The sequence below is a fragment of the Schistocerca cancellata genome, chromosome 2 (assembly GCF_023864275.1).
Source record: "Schistocerca cancellata isolate TAMUIC-IGC-003103 chromosome 2, iqSchCanc2.1, whole genome shotgun sequence".
In the NCBI taxonomy this organism is placed as follows: Eukaryota; Metazoa; Arthropoda; class Insecta; order Orthoptera; family Acrididae; genus Schistocerca; species Schistocerca cancellata.
In genome coordinates this window covers 657,679,336-657,697,472 of record NC_064627.1, presented here as the reverse complement: position 1 = coordinate 657,697,472, position 18,137 = coordinate 657,679,336, and the positions used below count along the sequence as shown (strand labels likewise).

The window sequence follows — 18,137 nt, the reverse complement described above, 5'->3', positions numbered from 1 at the left end:
CTATCAAGTATCACAGTTCTCAATTCTGTATCGAGACTGTGTAATAAGATCCTTAAAACCAAAAAGTAGAAGATAAACTGAGGAAGTAGAAGGTTGTAGTGGATTCCGAGCAAGAAACTCTTGTATCGATAATATATGCAGCATTAGACTTTTGACTGACAAGAGAATGGCACACAACTTCGGAACACACATGGTTCTTATAGACTTGCAGAAGGCCTATGACAGTGTACCACTTTCTAGGATGTGGGAAGCAACGAATAACCAGAACATTCATAAATGTTACGTACAAGCTGTTAGAAAGCGGTATTCAGATAATACTATTGTTAGCTTTGGGAAGTTAGAACCACAGAAACTTTCGATGGTGCTGAACTGTGGGAAGCCTCCAGGGTCAATGAAAAGAAAAGAAAAGCAATGGAAGTGGAGTTTTGGGACGAAGTCGTGAAGCAGCAAGAAGAGAGAAAATAAGAAATGAAGTGCTAGGAGAACAGTTGGGAGTTCCCAAGGATATTGCAAACACAACAGAAAACAAATGGCTAACATGGTATGGACATCTTATAAGAATGCCAGAGGAAAGAGATCCTCCTAAAACATGCGACTGGAGACCTCCACCATGCAGAAAAAGAGAAAGAACGTTGTTACACTGGAATGATGGAGAGAGGCGTCCGGTGCAGGACAGAGCCACGCAAGAAGAGGCCTTGCAAGATAGAAGGTGATGGAAACTCAGATGCGAGAGACACCGCATGTTGTAGAAGACTCGCGGAAAGAAGAAGAAAAAAAACCAACTATGGAAAAATTATTGTCGGTTATGGATGCGTTAGATATGTTATACGAAGGCCCAAGATCGAATGGAACCCTGTATAATGAACAATTCCGTACATGTCGTCAGAATCATGTGAGAAGGTTTAATTTTCGCAGGATAAGATGTCATACTGGAATGTAAATGGACTGACTCCTCACAACCCAGTGATGGATGCGATGGAGCAGAACCACAATAATGGGAACGGTAATGCTCACAAGAATAGCCGATTCCGTAATAAGAGGTATGAGCGAAGATTTAGGCCAGATTACCAGGCATTTTCCCGTAACCCTCCAAATAAATCTAATTGATCCACACCTTCTACAGTAATGATTTCACGTGATCACTTCATTGTATGTCGCTTCTTAGTATTGCCAGTAAATGTGTGTGACGTGCTTCAAATGTTTCTCACTGAAGTTTAATCGGACGAGTTCAGGTTCCCTATATTTGCTGCAATCATTATCCTGCACTTATCCACATTTTCTAATGAAATATGCGTGTCGTTTGCGTATTTTATATATTCAAACTGACAAGAAAGTGAAGAACCTAGAAGTAATGTTCCGATGTCAACGTAACTTCGTACATGTACATCGCGTCGACGGGTATGTAAATGATTGGAATTGCAATTCTGTGTGGCAAGCAGAGCGACCATCGAAGTGCGTTAGTGTTACTCGGGTTTGGTGTTGCCAGGCCTGGTAGCGTACAAAAGAGGACATGAACAGCGTCAGATGTTGATTTATCACTGCGAGGACACGGAGATACCGCGTACGCGTATGAGCCAGCGTTATTAGTGCTTGATGGAGTTTGAAAGGGGCCTTACGTTTGCCCTCCATTTGCCCAGCTAGGTGAATTGCATAATATCCAGATATGTGGGGCATTCGGATGGAACAGTGGCCGACATCGGACTGCAAGGGAACACGTGGGCAGGCGTATTCGTTCTCCAGCTTCCCGTTGACCTGGTCCGACCATCAGCAGGGAGGAAAGCTGTACTGTAAACCCAGCACAACGTTACCTCTTCACACCTGCACCTGCAATCCTAGAACAAGCAATGGACACTCTGCGATGCTATGAGTACCACTAAATTCACAACATTTGATGCAAACTGACGTCATTTTGACTACAAACGCTGTATCGAAGATTCCGAGAATATCTATTGACCTCAATGATAAAGTGGGAGAGGCCATATTAGATTTTGTTGTTCTTAGTTGAAACTCTGATTTCGTGAGTTTTATATTGTACAAGTAATTTGTGCCCCATGAAAATATTCTGTCTCAAAATGCCATCACATTGAGAATCTCTCGAAAACGCGTCGGTACTGCTACAATTTGTTCTATTGAAGTGAAGAAAAACGCCGTATCAATGGTTAAAAAGTTTTCCTACTGGGTTGATTTGGTATTATAACTTGTATGTTATGAAAGTATCTGATTTCAAGGCAACGGCGCTTTGAAGTTAAAAAAAAAAAAATATCGTTCCCGGTACGATTTAATATAATTAAATGTGATATCTGTGGTTAAAGCCTTCAGGTGGTATACAGAAAGGACACAGTCACGTGTTTCAGAAGTTCACCTTGGCGTAATGGTTAGAGTCATTGGATTACCCAGCCGAATGTAGTGGGTTGCAGTCCTGCTATTTCCAAAGACTGTAAATTCACCTTCGCTTTTCGTTAAAATTATGGGAAATTATTATTAGTTTAACAGAATTTATTTTGTAATATTCGGCTCTATGCACGTGTAAGAACGCTCCCTCTCAAGACTGAGTTATCGCTTTCGATAACTTTCACACTAAGCATGAAACACACAAATGCAATTAAAGATTCAAAATATGTTGATCATCTTGTAAAACAACTACCGCTCAGAATATGGAGCATAGAAAAAAAGTAACAGATCTCAAAAAGTAACTTAGTGTCATCTGCCTATGAAGTTACAAGCTAGTTGCTATAGGAGGTTTCTTTTCCAAATAAGAATTCACTTAAGATACAAATGCAGATGAAATGTATCCTGGTACCGATACAGAAATGTTCTTGAGACTGCTTTTTCTACAAAAATTAGAAGATACTTAACTCAACCAGCACACTTACTTACCATCAGGGGAGCTTATGCTTAAGTAGTATTCATAATACACATGTAAATAATGGTTATGAAGTTGGTAAATTCTCACTTTCGAGGAAAGGAAAGGTAACAACAGTTGCCAAAATTCCAATGAATGTACGAACAGAAGATATAATGACCTGCTGCATAAATTCGTCTGTAATAATTGCTACCCAACCTTTCCAATTATAGACCAACTCTTGAAAAAAATTTTGAGAGTTTCTAAAAATAAATTTATGTTGTTGACACACCTTAAAGAAAATTTTTGAATAAATACGTTATTGGATTTAGAGATAGCCGGATTCAACTTTTCTTTTATTGTAAGTCAGCAAGTTGTTCCACTTTCGCGGTTAATGAAGGCGTTTTAGGAAAAACAATTAGTACAATATGTTCAGTTAGTTTCGGATTTGTCCTTTCAAACACTTCAGTCTCTTCCTTACCCACAGACCTGTCTTCATTAATGCGGAACTTTACATGTTTATGATCAAAGTAGTTTCGAGGTTAACTTACCCCGCAGTTTCGAACACTGCGTTCACCTCAAGCGTTGTGTACCGAACAATGACGAAAGCCGATAGACAGCTGTTGCCTTCAACGATGAAGCACGTGACATCAAAGTGAACTCTGGTCGGAGACTCAGCAGCCGGACTAAGTCATTGCAGACCCCCGCGTGGGCTCCGGTTAGCACCAGAACACAAACGGCTGCATTTGGAGTCGTGTTTTCAGCGATGAATCGCAGTTCACCAAAACCCCGAACAACTATCGACAGCCAATAGTGTGGCGACGTGGGAAGAAGTTCCAGTCTTTCATGAACTTGTATAGTCATGCACTAGGCGACATGCTTTTTACGCCGTCCGTAAACGCCACACTTTGGCAGTGTATCGAATTACTTTAAACCGATCCACTGATCGAAAATTTTCGTAGGCAGTACGATGGTGTTATACCTGGTGTCACGGTGTGGAAAACCGTCGGGTACGACTTCAGGTAACGGCTGTTAATGACTAAGGAGGCTCTGACGGCAAAACGGAGCTCACTGATATTCTGTGTCCTCATGTGTTACTTTTAATGCTTTAGTAAGGTTATGGCATGTTTCAATAGGGCAATGCTGATGCTCGCATGCTTCGTGTCTCTAAGAAGTCCGCGTAATATTGTGGTACTCTCGTAGCCGACAAAATTCCCAGATCTATACCGGAAAGATAATGTATGGGGCCAGCCCGGACGTCAATTGCGTCTCAGTGCAGTATCAAGGATACCAAGGACCTGTTACAACGGCTGTGGACTGTCTTGTGTCAGGAGGCGTTGCTGCGGCTTTATGACACCCTTCCAAACTGAATCAGCGGGTGCATCCAGTCCACACTGGGTGCACAGTCATAGCGACAGTTTGGCTGATACGGCCAAATTCTTTCTACGTTTGATTCAATTTTGTATCAGTGAAATAATGTCGCACAATCTCTCAACCTGTGAAGTTTCATTTCATTTTAGGGACGGCCCCTGCGGTCGAGCGGTTCAGGGTGCTTCAGTCTGGACCGCTGCGGTCGCAGGTTCTATCCTGCTTAGAGCCATTTGAACCATTTCATTTTAACCCTCCCCTTCTGGGTGGCTAATGGTCTTTTGGCAGGCATCTTGAAACTCTACGAATCCATTGTATGAGAAACTGAAATTTTTGGATCTTGCCCTCTCGTGGATAAATGGCTGGGGCGGTAGCAGACTCAGCGCTACTTCTCCTCTTCAGTGACGTATCGACGATGGACAGAGGTGTCCTACATCTCGACCGGAGTGAGGCTCCCCATTCGTGGTTCGCATACAGATCAGTTAACGCAGTGGCATTTCGTTTCATTAGCGGGCAGGCGAGAGTTCTACTAGGTCCGGCATCACAGCGTCTGGGCCCTGCGTCGACTGCCTAGCGGCAGGCATAGACAGACTCGTTTCGCAGCTGGACGCAGATTCATTCTGCTAGCTCAGTTGTATTGCACAGCACAGCTGTTAGTTTAACAACACTTCGATTTAATTACATATACACATATTTACATTTTCATGAAGTTGTACAGTCTTACGCTAGGTAGTCTGTGTTTTACGCTGTCAATGAGCGCCCCACTGTGTCAGTTTATTGAATCACTTGAGTCTGATTTACAAACTGACAGATTGAAAATTTTCGTAGGCAGCACACTTTGTTCCATCCTTCTCTGTCGTACTGTATCGTCTCCATAAACACTCCTTTGAGGAGGTGAGTAACCTAAACTGTAAGAAATAATACCTAGAAGTTCAGACAAAATACTGACTTACCGTGCAGAGCGGCTTACGGGGTAAATATTTAGATGCAAAGTGGCTCATCGGAGTTTTCGTAGATGGTATAATTACCCTGAAGTGTTATTCGATGAAAATTCATTTAGAGTTTGGAATGAGATGTCAAGTGGAAGAATGGGTCTGAGCACTATGGGACTCAACTGCTGAGGTCATTAGTCCCCTAGAACTTAGAACTAGTAAACCTAACTAACCTAAGGACATCACAAACATCCATGCCCGAGGCAGGATTCGAACCTGCGACCGTAGCGGTCTTGCGGTTACAGACTGCATCGCCTTTAACCGCACGGCCACTTCGGCCGGGTGTCAAGTGGAAGAGTTACTACTAGTTCTTGATGTAGGGAAATGTAGATTGTACACTTAAAGAAACATAAAAAAATATAGTAACATTTTACTGTACGACTAATGGATCACAACTAACATCAGTCTTGTCATGACACAAGGGAGTGACCTTGTTTGAGAATACGTAGTAGAGGGATTGGATAAGCTCGGCTATAGATCAAGTAAATGACGTGCCTGGATATATTAATACGATATTGCAGTTTTTAGGCAAAAGCTGTTAAACACATACATGCGGTGTAAATGACCAAAGGGCTTAACTGTCTGGAGAGAGAGTATAACAGAAATACTGAAAAATCTTACCTACTAGACACTATTAGAAAGACTTCGATTGCAACTTGGAAACTCGTTTACGAAGTTAGGCAGAATCTATGGATAGGTTTTCCATTTCGATCCCTTTAAAGATTATCAACATTAAATTAGACTAACAAGAATTCATACAGAGGCGTACAACCTGTTCTCGTGCTCCACCACCAACTTCACCACGAAACGAACGACGAAAAAACCTGTCCATATGATGCAAGGAAACAGTCCCAGTGCCAAACACTTCGCAGTGAGTTGCAGTGTATATTTGTAGGCATCGATGTCGTAGGGGGGTGCTGTTGTGGCGTCGTTACTTCTGGAGTGATCCGTTTTCAGCGTGAGGTACCTACCGTTTTCCTAGTTGTCGCCCCAATTATACGCTAGTTCTATTTCTAAGGTCGCATCTACATAGTTATTATTGAAGGAATATGAGTAAATGCAAAAAATCGGCAAGGGATTGCTAATGCTTACGGTGCTAAGAAGCGATCGAATCAATTCCTTTCTGAAGAAGACCCATAAATCGAGATCTGTGGGTAAACCAGCGGGGCTGAAGTGCGGCTGCTACTGTAAATGGGCTGTAGGCTCGCAGGCTATTAAATAATTATGCTGTCACTTTTAGGTACTGCAAGGGAAAGGAAAAATGTCTGCGGGGCTCCATCATAGTCGTGTTATCGAAAAGGCAAATGACTGTCTGAGAAAAGTCCAAGGGGTAACTGAACTGTGCTGTGCTGTGTTCCGCTGGGATCGACTGCCATCCAGAATGCACCGTCGTCACATTAGAAAAAAAAAATACTTTGAGGTGGAATTACTTCGTACCAAATGAAGGACGACACAGAAATGAAATTATTTTTCTCTTATTTTAACAACGACTTCAAAGAAAAGAACGCTACTACCATTACAAGCGTATGTTCATTACGGTAAACGATCGCTTGAGAAACGTAAAGCTGCTCTGAAGTTGTATGTTCTACAACATGCTCGGGCAGCTGGAATCAAGGTCGCTGTCCTAAACTAATTTCTTTACTAATTTATTGTTATTAAGTAATGCTTGTATAATATTTTAGAGCCAATCAACAAAATGGTCTTTCTTATAACCATTTAGATTAAGGGTTTCCTTTTTAGTATTTTCTTTCGTACACTGAAATTGTAAAAATTTCGCGCATTGTCGAGAATTACTTCCGTTCCTGGCCACAGGGTGAGATTTTTACCTCCCCTCTCACCCCCTCCCATCGCGATAAGTGTCAACCGCCAGAAATAGCTAACACCAAACAGGGCAATGTCTTTGGAATCTTATTCTCCATCATTCTGCACTACTAACAGTGTGCGAACAAACGTACAGTCAGATCGAATAAATGGAATGGAATGTTGTAAAATTAAAGGAATGTCTTCTACGACAGATCTTCTCATAAGCCATCAAAATCCCGAGCTCTTATTTATTTCTCACTTACTTCACTATGAGAATAGTGCATTTAATTGCGTCATCATCAGATTCAATCAAAACCTCACAGTTTGTTAGACGGCCATCCTGTCGAATCTTCAAGCGATTCTGTTTTCTACTTGTGTCAATAATACATGTAGCGAGGTTTTGGTCGCAGTCAGATGATGACTGCTAAGAGAAGAGTAGCTAATCGCCATCAAATGACGATTGCTATGGTAAGAGTAAGTGATCCATTGTAGCAACTCACTGCAACGAACGATAATCTGGAACAGAGCCATCAACAACTAGATGTTAAAAAGAAATGTCGCTGATTGAAAAGAGCGCTGTGGAAACAATACCACCACCGTCGCCGCAGCTGAAGAAAATGAGGTTAGAGGCAGTGGCGAACGGATGGATAATCGGTTACTGTTTTTGGTAAGCTCCGCTTCAGCTAATGGCACAGTGATCGTTCGATCCGTTTCGTAAGGGTTCACGGAAGCAGTTTTGAATTTCGGAGATTATATTGATCCATCATACAATGTATTCACTTTCAGTGGCTGTATGAACTATCCACGACGCACTTGCTACGGAAAGTTCCATCTCTCAGTAGTCAACAATACCGCATTACTGGAGCGATGGTGCAGCGTGACTGTCTCTATCCCAAAAGCAGATATCCTACCTTCTTCAGTCACTCACATGTTACACGCAGAGTCTTTCGAAGCAAGTTCTAGAATGAAATAAAACAGATTTTGTGGGAAAAAATGGGTCAAATGGCTCTGAGCACTATGGGACTTAACTTCTGAGGTCATCAGTTCTCTAGAACTTAGAACTACTTAAACCTAACCTAAGGACATCACACACATCCATGCCCGAGGCAGGATTCGAACCTGCGACCGTAGCGGTCGCGCGGTTCCAGACTGTAGCGCCTAGAACCGCTCGGCCACTCCGGCCGGCAGATTTTGTGGAAATTCAATGTTTATCGTCATCCAAATCCTGTATATACCAAGCGAATCTCATACACAAACGGGTCATTATTTCTTGCACAGTATAACTATTTCACGAGACTAAGAGCTCGAATATTATAGAATTGTTATTGCATTTTGCACTCGTTGGTAAGCGTATTGAAGACTGGATGTCGGCTTCGCTGTGAGAATAGTGACGACCGATAGCAGCATACGATTTCCTTCCTTGTGGAACTAGGATTCATAGTAAACACACTGACATAGTTCTTAGTTTGATGAAGCATGCACGTGTGTCTCGAGGATTTCTTTTTCTCCGGCAGTAAAAATGGCGTCCAGTGAGACTTCCTCTCCGTGGTAACAGTAGTTGGTGGGAAGATCAGCCTTTAGTGACAAAAATCTTAACGCCACCACAGTTGATGAGGTTTATTAGTTAAAGGTACTTGAAATGTTTACAAATATTATTATAAACCACTCCTTCTGGCTGAAACCAAGGACAGTGAATATTATGGGGCATTCTACAAACCGATGCAGCGCGTAATAGCAACGCATGAAATAGAAACGAAGAGAAGATTTATGGAAGGACTGTGTCACCAAATGAATTACCTGAAAGGACGTTCTGCTCTACTGAAAAGAATTCAACCTCGTAAGTCCGTTTGCCATAAGAACAACTAAAGAATTGCAACGTAAGCGTATCGGAGCAGAAAATTTACGTTAAAAGTCAATAAAACAGCAGTTTCAGTGAAACGGACCTGTGTTACGTGTTTGTGCTCCGCCTCTCATGGCCTGAATTTCGGCCCATCAGTAAACTTCTGCATTCCTTGGTTCCGAACGTTTTCGGCATTTGTTGTGCTTACGCAGTCTCTTGTATATAGAGTTGGGTGCAGCTTATCGAACACGTGCGCATGTCCACTTCTTTTCTTAAGGGGGCAGGACGGAAGTGCAAAAATTCGGGCTCGTCCGGGATTTGAACCCGGGACCTCTCGCACCCTAAGCGAGAATCATACCCCTAGACCAACGAGCCACGTTGGAAAAGTTGTTCGTGCGCGTCTGAGAAAGCTCGTAAAGCGTGACCCACTTCCGTGCAACAGGCCACACGCTACTGCTGCTGCTGCACATGTGGAAGGCCGCCTAACACTGGCTGTCAGCTCGGTTGTGACGGGCGACGCTGCTGAGGTATGGCGTGCTGAGTCTGACAGTCCCTACTTCAAACAGGCAGGAAATAACCTTATGACAGAGCAATGAAAGCCGGTCAAGAAAAATATTCGTAATCTATTGTGTGCCCTAATCAGTCGCATCTTTTTTACTTTTTCTTCCTCTTCGTCATCATGTTTTCCTTATATCAATCGGAAGGCCAAGGAACATATCTTCACAGATCGGTTGCCATCAGGCCTGTGATCAGCAGCGACATAGCTAGTGCCCTGGAAAGTGAACTGAACACTTGCCGAAGGCGGCAGCATCGTCGTGTGTACACCCTGGATTTACGGAAGGGGCATAGCAAAATGTACACTTCGCTATTATTATAATTGGAGTTCCAGAACACGCTACACGTGCACACCCTGAAAACATTTATTCACTATCTGGGGAAAGAAAAGGACCATCCTCTCATTTCATCATTTTACGTTAAAATTAATGTAGTGTAGGTACGCTACTACACTCCTGGAAATTGAAATAAGAACACCGTGAATTCATTGTCCCAGGAAGGGGAAACTTTATTAACACATTCCTGGGGTCAGATACATCACATGATCACACTGACAGAACCACAGGCACATAGACACAGGCAACAGAGCATGCACAATGTCGGCACTAGTACAGTGTATATCCACCTTTCGCAGCAATGCAGGCTGCTATTCTCCCATGGAGACGATCGTAGAGATGCTGGATGTAGTCCTGTGGAACGGCTTGCCATGCCATTTCCACCTGGCGCCTCAGTTGGACCAGCGTTCGTGCTGGACGTGCAGACCGCGTGAGACGACGCTTCATCCAGTCCCAAACATGCTCAATGGGGGACAGATCCGGAGATCTTGCTGGCCAGGGTAGTTGACTTACACCTTCTAGAGCACGTTGGGTGGCACGGGATACATGCGGACGTGCATTGTCCTGTTGGAACAGCAAGTTCCCTTGCCGGTCTAGGAATGGTAGAACGATGGGTTCGATGACGGTTTGGATGTACCGTGCACTATTCAGTGTCCCCTCGACGATCACCAGTGGTGTACGGCCAGTGTAGGAGATCGCTCCCCACACCATGATGCCGGGTGTTGGCCCTGTGTGCCTCGGTCGTATGCAGTCCTGATTGTGGCGCTCACCTGCACGGCGCCAAACACGCATACGACCATCATTGGCACCAAGGCAGAAGCGACTCTCATCGCTGAAGACGACACGTCTCCATTCGTCCCTCCATTCACGCCTGTCGCGACACCACTGGGGGCGGGCTGCACGATGTTGGGGCGTGAGCGGAAGACGGCCTAACGGTGTGCGGGACCGTAGCCCAGCTTCATGGAGACGGTTGCGAATGGTCCTCGCCGATACCCCAGGAGCAACAGTGTCCCTAATTTGCTGGGAAGTGGCGGTGCGGTCCCCTACGGCACTGCGTAGGATCCTACGGTCTTGGCGTGCATCCGTGCGTCGCTGCGGTCCGGTCCCAGGTCGACGGGCACGTGCACCTTCCGCCGACCACTGGCGACAACATCGATGTAGTGTGGAGACCTCACGCCCCACGTGTTGAGCAATTCGGCGGTACGTCCACCCGGCCTCCCGCATGGCCACTATACGCCCTCGCTCAAAGTCCGTCAACTGCACATACGGTTCACGTCCACGCTGTCGCGGCATGCTACCAGTGTTAAAGACTGCGATGGAGCTCCGTATGCCACGGCAAACTGGCTGACACTGACGGCGGCGGTGCACAAATGCTGCGCAGCTAGCGCCATTCGACGGCCAACACCGCGGTTCCTGGTGTGTCCGCTGTGCCGTGCGTGTGATCATTGCTTGTACAGCCCTCTCGCAGTGTCCGGAGCAAGTATGGTGGGTCTGACACACCGGTGTCAATGTGTTCTTTTTTCCATTTCCAGGAGTGTACTTGGACACTACGTTGTCTCATTTCGTTGTCTCATCGGCGCAGGGCACGTTTGTTTTGGTACCTGTAAAAACAAAATGCCATAGAAAAAATAATTTTGTTATTGTGCATTTATCTGGGACAAAAGCTGCGAAGTTTTTAAGAAGTTCGCATGTTTTTAGTGACTCATAATCTATAACATTTATCCATATTTGAAGAAATTCAAGTTAACACCATCAACTGACTTTAGTGAGCAATGCCTCATTGACGACCAGTTTCGGTAACAGGTACTATTTCATCCTCGTTGACCCATTATGGATCGTGGGACGACGGCTGGCGTGAACTTCTTCATGCAATAATTTAGCAACAACCGTATGTATTGTAGAAATTTATTTTATTTTATGAACTTCTATGTGCTACCAGTTTCGGCATTACATTGATGCCATCTTCATGCCCCACTCGTCATAGTCGTAAAATCGCTATACACGGAAGGAACCATATAACTGGATCCGTGAATCAATCGTCCTGCAACAGACTCACAGTCTGTGTCGCCTGGCCACCAACAGCTGTTGCAGGACGATTGATTCACGGATCCAGTTATATGGTTCCTTCCGTGTATAGCGATTTTACGACTATGACGAGTGGGGCATGAAGATGGCATCAATGTGATGCCGAAACTGGTAGCACATAGAAGTTCATAAAATAAAATAAATTTCTATAATACATACGGCTGTTGGTAAATTATTGCATCAAGAATTACTAATTCAAGTCATTGTAAAATATATGGTAATAAAAGAAACTTCATACGATAGATCAACACGTAAAGCGTCACATTCAAGCAAACAATTGTCTTGGTTAAGACAATATACTTCAAAACCGTATGGTTTCTGCACATTTGATGAGTTTCGACTTTCCCCTCTGGTAACACTCATCAAACGTTCAGAAAGGTTAAGTGTAATTTTTCTTGACCAAGACAACTGTTAGCGTGGATATGACGTTTTACGTTTTAACCTATCCGACCAATATATTTTTATTCTAAAATATTTTTTCGTCGACTTGAAAATACCGATACCAGTCGACAATAATGGATTATTCAACAAAAGTAGTTTATGGTGCTAACACGATTTTCTTCAAATCTATAAAACATGAGAGCTGTGCAGAACGTTTTGTGTATGGTGTAAGGGGGTATAAGTGCAGATATTTTTACATGTAGTACCTTAATATGTACATACTTCAGTATGTAGCTTACTTTTTCTCTGCGTCGAAGAGTCTTGCCACAAACACGTCACAAATTTTACGACCTTACATTTTTGCATGGCCGTAGCTGGGCCGCAAAGTGACCGACACCTGGCAGTATAGACTATTCGTTTTGCTTCCCCGCATTTGCAACTATAACGGCCCGCTGGCCACGTAGTGTAAGACCGTTAGCCTTGCAGAAAGCACGCAAGCACAGCTCCGGCATAATGGAAGCGTACAACTTTGCAGAATTAGCTCATAGGCACTTAACTTATGGAGAAGCTAGGCGGTCTGCGGTACAAGCAAGGGAGATCCATCGCTCGAGATTCTCACTACGTCACTTTTCGAACGCAAGAAGAGGCTTCGTTGGAGGGCATCATCAAGTACGAGACACGAGAACTCTTCTTCCTCGATGTGAGGATCGTGGGCCACAACATGATGCTGCCGCTTAAGATGTGAGGAGCAAATTCTACGTTTTATTGACTAGAAAACAACCCACCATAAGTACAAGAAGTTCGGCACGTCAGGTGGAAACACCCCACAGTTGGTCACACGATGCGGGAAAGTTCAACTTCTTCACGAAGTGGACTACTCAAGAAGATCTATATTCTGCACCTGCCTCATGGAACAGTATGCAAGCAACGCAGAGTGTCTTCGGAAAGACTGATGACAGATGAAGCCATGTTCACTTGTGCATGTTGTGAATGTGCATAATTTGCACATCTGGCAGCTGCAAACGCTCACACCATGCGACGGGGCAGATTTCAAGCCAGAATTTCTCTAAACATGTGGGGGCGGGTTCGCCGGAGACACGCTGCTGCGTCCATTGGAGGCTGACAGCTGCTCGTTATCTTCACTTACTACCGTCTTCATTGCAAAAGTTGCTGAATGACTTTCCACCTCAAGAACGTCTCGAGATGTGGTTTATGCACGATGGGGCACTTCCTCGTACCAGTAGAAAGGTTCTTTGTTATTTAGATTGCCAGCTTTCCAACAGATGGTTTGGCCAGGGAAGCCGTGTGTGTTGGCTGTGTTTATTACTGAGGGCACGTCATTGAGATCGTCTACAGAGAGGTCATCGACGACGAAGCCACTCCAACACGAGAAGACACACTAACGCATCGAATCCAGGAAGCAGTCACAACAATCTGAGCTGACGCTGGAGTGTGGGGATGCGTCAGTTCGTCGTGGTATCGTCGCTTATAACCCTGACGTTCAGCTGAGTAAAGTTTTCGGAACATTTGAAGGACATGACAGAATTCAGGATTGTTATTATCTTACAGATACCCATAAGAGCCTTAATTTCGTATGTTCTGCTTATCTTACGAGCCACAGAACGTGGAATATCCTTTTTTTGGACTGTAAATAAAATTATTTGTTCTGTGCTATGTCTTCCCGTTTTCTGTTTTTTGTTGCGTTTTTGCATAACGCATCGGTATTACGCACATTAAAAGAAACAATGCAAGGATAAGCATTCGCAATGGCAGGATAAGCTACAATCCTCACTTAAACGTTTTTACACTTCTGTACTCAGTTTTGCTCTTATTTGCGATAATGATTAACAAATAATTGTTATTTCATACTAAGCATGTGTGTATGACAAGTGCCGGCCGTAGTGGCCGAGCGGTTCTAGGCGCTACAGTATGGATCCGCGCGACCGCTCCGGTCGCATGTTCGAATAATGCCTCGTCCATGTATGTGTGTGATGTCCTTAGGTTAGTTAGGTTTAAGTAGTTCTAATTTCTAGGGGACTGATGACCTCAGCATTTAAGTCTCATAGTGCTCACAGCCATTTGAGTCATTTTGTACGACAAGTAATGCTTACTGGTGTTTGTACGAACGATGACAGATTTCTCCATTTGTTGGTAGTTGCGGGGGAGTGACCTCAATGTTCGTTTTCTCGAGGCGTGCTGCACCGCTTTACCTGTCTGCATTGCACTTCCCGCCGGCGGTTCTAGGCGCGCAGTCGGGAACCGCGCGACTGCTACGGTCGCAGGTTCGAATCCTGCCTCGGGCATGGATGTGTGTGATGTCCTTAGGTTAGTTCGGTTTAAGTAGTTCTAAGTTCTAGGAGACTGATGACCTTAAACGTTAAGTCCAATAGTGCTCCGAGCCATTTGAACCATTTTTGAACCATTGCACTTCCCCATAATCTCGGGGAAAATAGACATTAATGCCTTACTTTTGCCACGCGTACGTGGAGGTACTGCTTAAAAAAAAAAAATTGTAATTGTTAGGCTGCAAATGACGTCGGTACTGATGTAATGTTGTTCAGGACACCGTCCTCAGTCACCAACAACAGAAATATCTGCACTTATACCCGTTACACCATACACAGGGTAAATCTTCTGAAATTTTCACTGCGAATATTACGGTAATGGAAAGTACTATTGATATGCGGCTTTCCCAAAATGAATTGGTAGTCAGGAGCTCGTATTGTTAGCCAATCAACAGATTCTAATCATTCTTGGGAAGTGTATTTTTCGTGCAAACAAACACTTTTTTAAAAGGAATAATGGCTGTTGACATTACCAGATTAGAAAAAGGGTAAATTAGAATGTCAGTGGTATTTGTTTCAGGGTTATAGTGCGAGTCGTCTACTGGACATTGCATTTTGAAAAGTTCATACGCCGACACTCGTGCAATACCTGTGGTAGCACACAATGAAGAACAACGCAAGTGCATACGCTGGTTATGTGGATTCTGACCAGTACGAGACAACTGATCGACAAATTTTGTGTTCAAACTGGCCATCAGCAACCGCAATACTTTGTTCCAGTCTGGTCTGGAACGACTGCTGCACACGTGCTAGCATTTCACCGGAGTTTTCCGAACAGGCTGCAGTAATACTTCGTTGCATGTTATCTGGTGTAGTTGGTATGTCATTTTAGACAGCGTCTTCCGGCTTTCCCCTTAGAAAAAAGTCTACAGGTGTGAAATTCGGAGAACGGGCCGGTCAGGGTACATGTCCTCTGAGTCCAACCCAACGATTCGGAAACAATTCGTGAAGACACGCTGTAGTACTTCGTGCAGTATGGGCTGGACAACCACGATGTTGGTACCACAGGTTCCTCCTGGTCTACAGAGGAACGTCTTCTTGCATCTGTGGAAGATGGTCAGTTAGGAGGCTGCGACACGTGTGCGCCTGCAGTTTTCCGTCTGTGAAAAACGGGCCTATGAGCTGATGGTTGACTCACCCACACCACACGTTTATACTCCATGGACGCTACTGTTCCACGTATCAAAGTGAACGGGGACTGTTAACAGGCAGATATTGCATGTTTCGGTGGGTTACTTGGCCATTATTGGTGAATATGGATTCATCATTAAACAAGTACACGATACATCTGGAGTGTCCTCTATTAATGCCCATGTACAGAAGTTAACACGATTCTCATATTCGTTTCCATGCACCTATTGATGAAAAGAGATGTGATAGTGATGGAGCCTATGAATATTTCGATGGAGAGTGCGTAAGACACTTGGCTGACTCATAGCACTGCTTCGTACGATTGTGCGGGAAGTAAGGTGCGGATCAACTTCAACAGCAGCCAGAACATTAATTTCCTCCCCTTCTGTCGTTCCTCGTTTCTTTCTGTTACGTTGTCTCGCTGTTACGCTACCACTTTCACGCAACTGGTCGAAGAGGTTGATAAAATAACTATTGAAATAATTGGCGTGTAAGAACGAACTACATTATTCCTACACCCTCCACACAATATGAGATGTTGGATTTTTTTGCACTGGTAAGTCCCATCCTCCACTCACGACTTACTGCTTGGACTGTCACACACTAACCGACTAGCAAGTACGTTTACACACACTCGTACACTAGGCTTTGTTATTGTTTGTCTACATATTCTTCCTCTTCTTCTTCTTCAGCCCCTAGATATCCTCTCATGGACATAGGTCTCTTCCAAAAATGTCCATGTCGATCTTTGATGGGCGGTCTGGATCCAGCTTTTTCCGCGTGTCGTGGGATGCTGTCTCTCCATCTCACCAGAGGACGTCTGACACTTTTCTTTGACTCCACTGCATCAGTATTTTGATCAATTTAAAGTTGTTCCTGGCCATGAGTCCTGCCCCACGCCATTTCAGTCTCGGTATTCGCTCGACGTTAGAGACCAACATTCATCTCCTTATCTCTTCTATTTTGATCTTGTCTCTCACACTCACTTCAAGATTTTCTCTCTATTGCCCTTTGATGGATACGGAGTCGATTTGCTCTATTTGTTGTGTCATTGTTTTGAGCCCGTATTTGTGACTGGCTGGATGCAAGTGTCATGAAACTACCTTTAAAAGTTAATTGGATAGTCGGTTTGCGGAGAACGTAACAAACTTTCTCGAATGCCATTTACACAAGGCCAATTCGCCGCATGATCTATGATATCTTGTTATCTTTTCCAAGTTGGATTTTATGTAACTTCCTGGCAGAATAAAACCGTCTGCCGGACCGAAACTCGAACTCGGGACCTTTGCCTTTCGTGGGCAAGTGCTCTACCAGGTCCCAAGTTAGAGTCTCGGTCCGGTACACAGTTTTCATCTGCCAGGAAGTTTCATATCAGTGCACACTCCGCTGCAGAGTGAAAATCTCATTCTGGATTTTATGTTCCAAATAAATGTATTCATCTACTACTAACAGAGCATTGTTTTCTATGGAGACTGTAATATCGGTGGGGCTCACCACTTTGGTGTTCGAAATTTGGTTTGGCATCTACAGATAAGGAAGCATCTATGTTTTATAGGATCATTAGTGATTGCTCGTTCGTAACGCTGCTAAAGACGATGACATCATCTGCATCCCATTGATTTAAATCAATGCCCGCTGGCAGCTAATGTCATCATTCCTTTGCGTATTGAAGAAACTGTTTGACTTTTAAATATGTGGGTAGCATCCTATCGGAAGCGGAATAAGTAATTGGGAAATACAGAAATGAGTAGCCCATGGGAAAACAGCGATCCGGAAAGTAAACCTTCTTTTAAGGTCATCTAAGATAGTTCCGACTGTGAATTAAGTGCTCTACGGAAGTATTTCAGAGCCTATAGCACTGGAAAAAAAACAAAAGCAAACTGAAAGCTGTAGAAGTGGGCTACATGAGAATGTCGTTTAGGTTATCTCAGTGAGACCACGTAAGAAGTACGATTATGGAAATGACTCAAGAAAGCAGCACAGATAAAAGAACGACAGTTCGTCTGATGTGGACAAACGATGTGAATGACAGATGACAGATGACAGATAATCAAAGAACATCTTTATGTTCCACCTCAAGGAAGAAGAAGCGGAAGAAGACCGAAGGTTACCTAGTTAGATGGAGTAAAGGAGGCTATGAGCAAAAGAGAAGAAAAAGATAAGTGGAAGAAGACGAGGAAGGAAGCATGAGAAAATAGAAACCGATGCAGACAGATATATGGGATACGGCAATGGCAGTATGAATCCCACAGGGAAGAGAAGGGACCCCACTACCCCACCAGCAGGTCGCCTGGTATTTGGGTGAAGAGTTCCTGGCTCTGCAGTAGGTCAAAACTGCAACACAGGTCGCCCTGTCTTTGTGGGTACTGGCTGAAATCTACACATTTGAAAAGAAATGACTGGATACGTGCGATGTGCATCGTATAATTTACTTTCGCGTATGTACCACACGTCTACAAC

General features: G+C 44.0%; 1 non-coding gene across 1 annotated transcript; it reads right to left on the bottom strand.

Annotated features, from left to right (window-relative positions):
• Nucleotides 1–9,148: 9,148 nt before the first annotated feature.
• Nucleotides 9,149–9,220, bottom strand: Trnap-agg (transfer RNA proline (anticodon AGG)). Its single transcript has one exon. It is a non-coding gene; the product is annotated as a tRNA-Pro (tRNA).
• Between the last annotated feature and the right edge of the window lie 8,917 nt (nucleotides 9,221–18,137).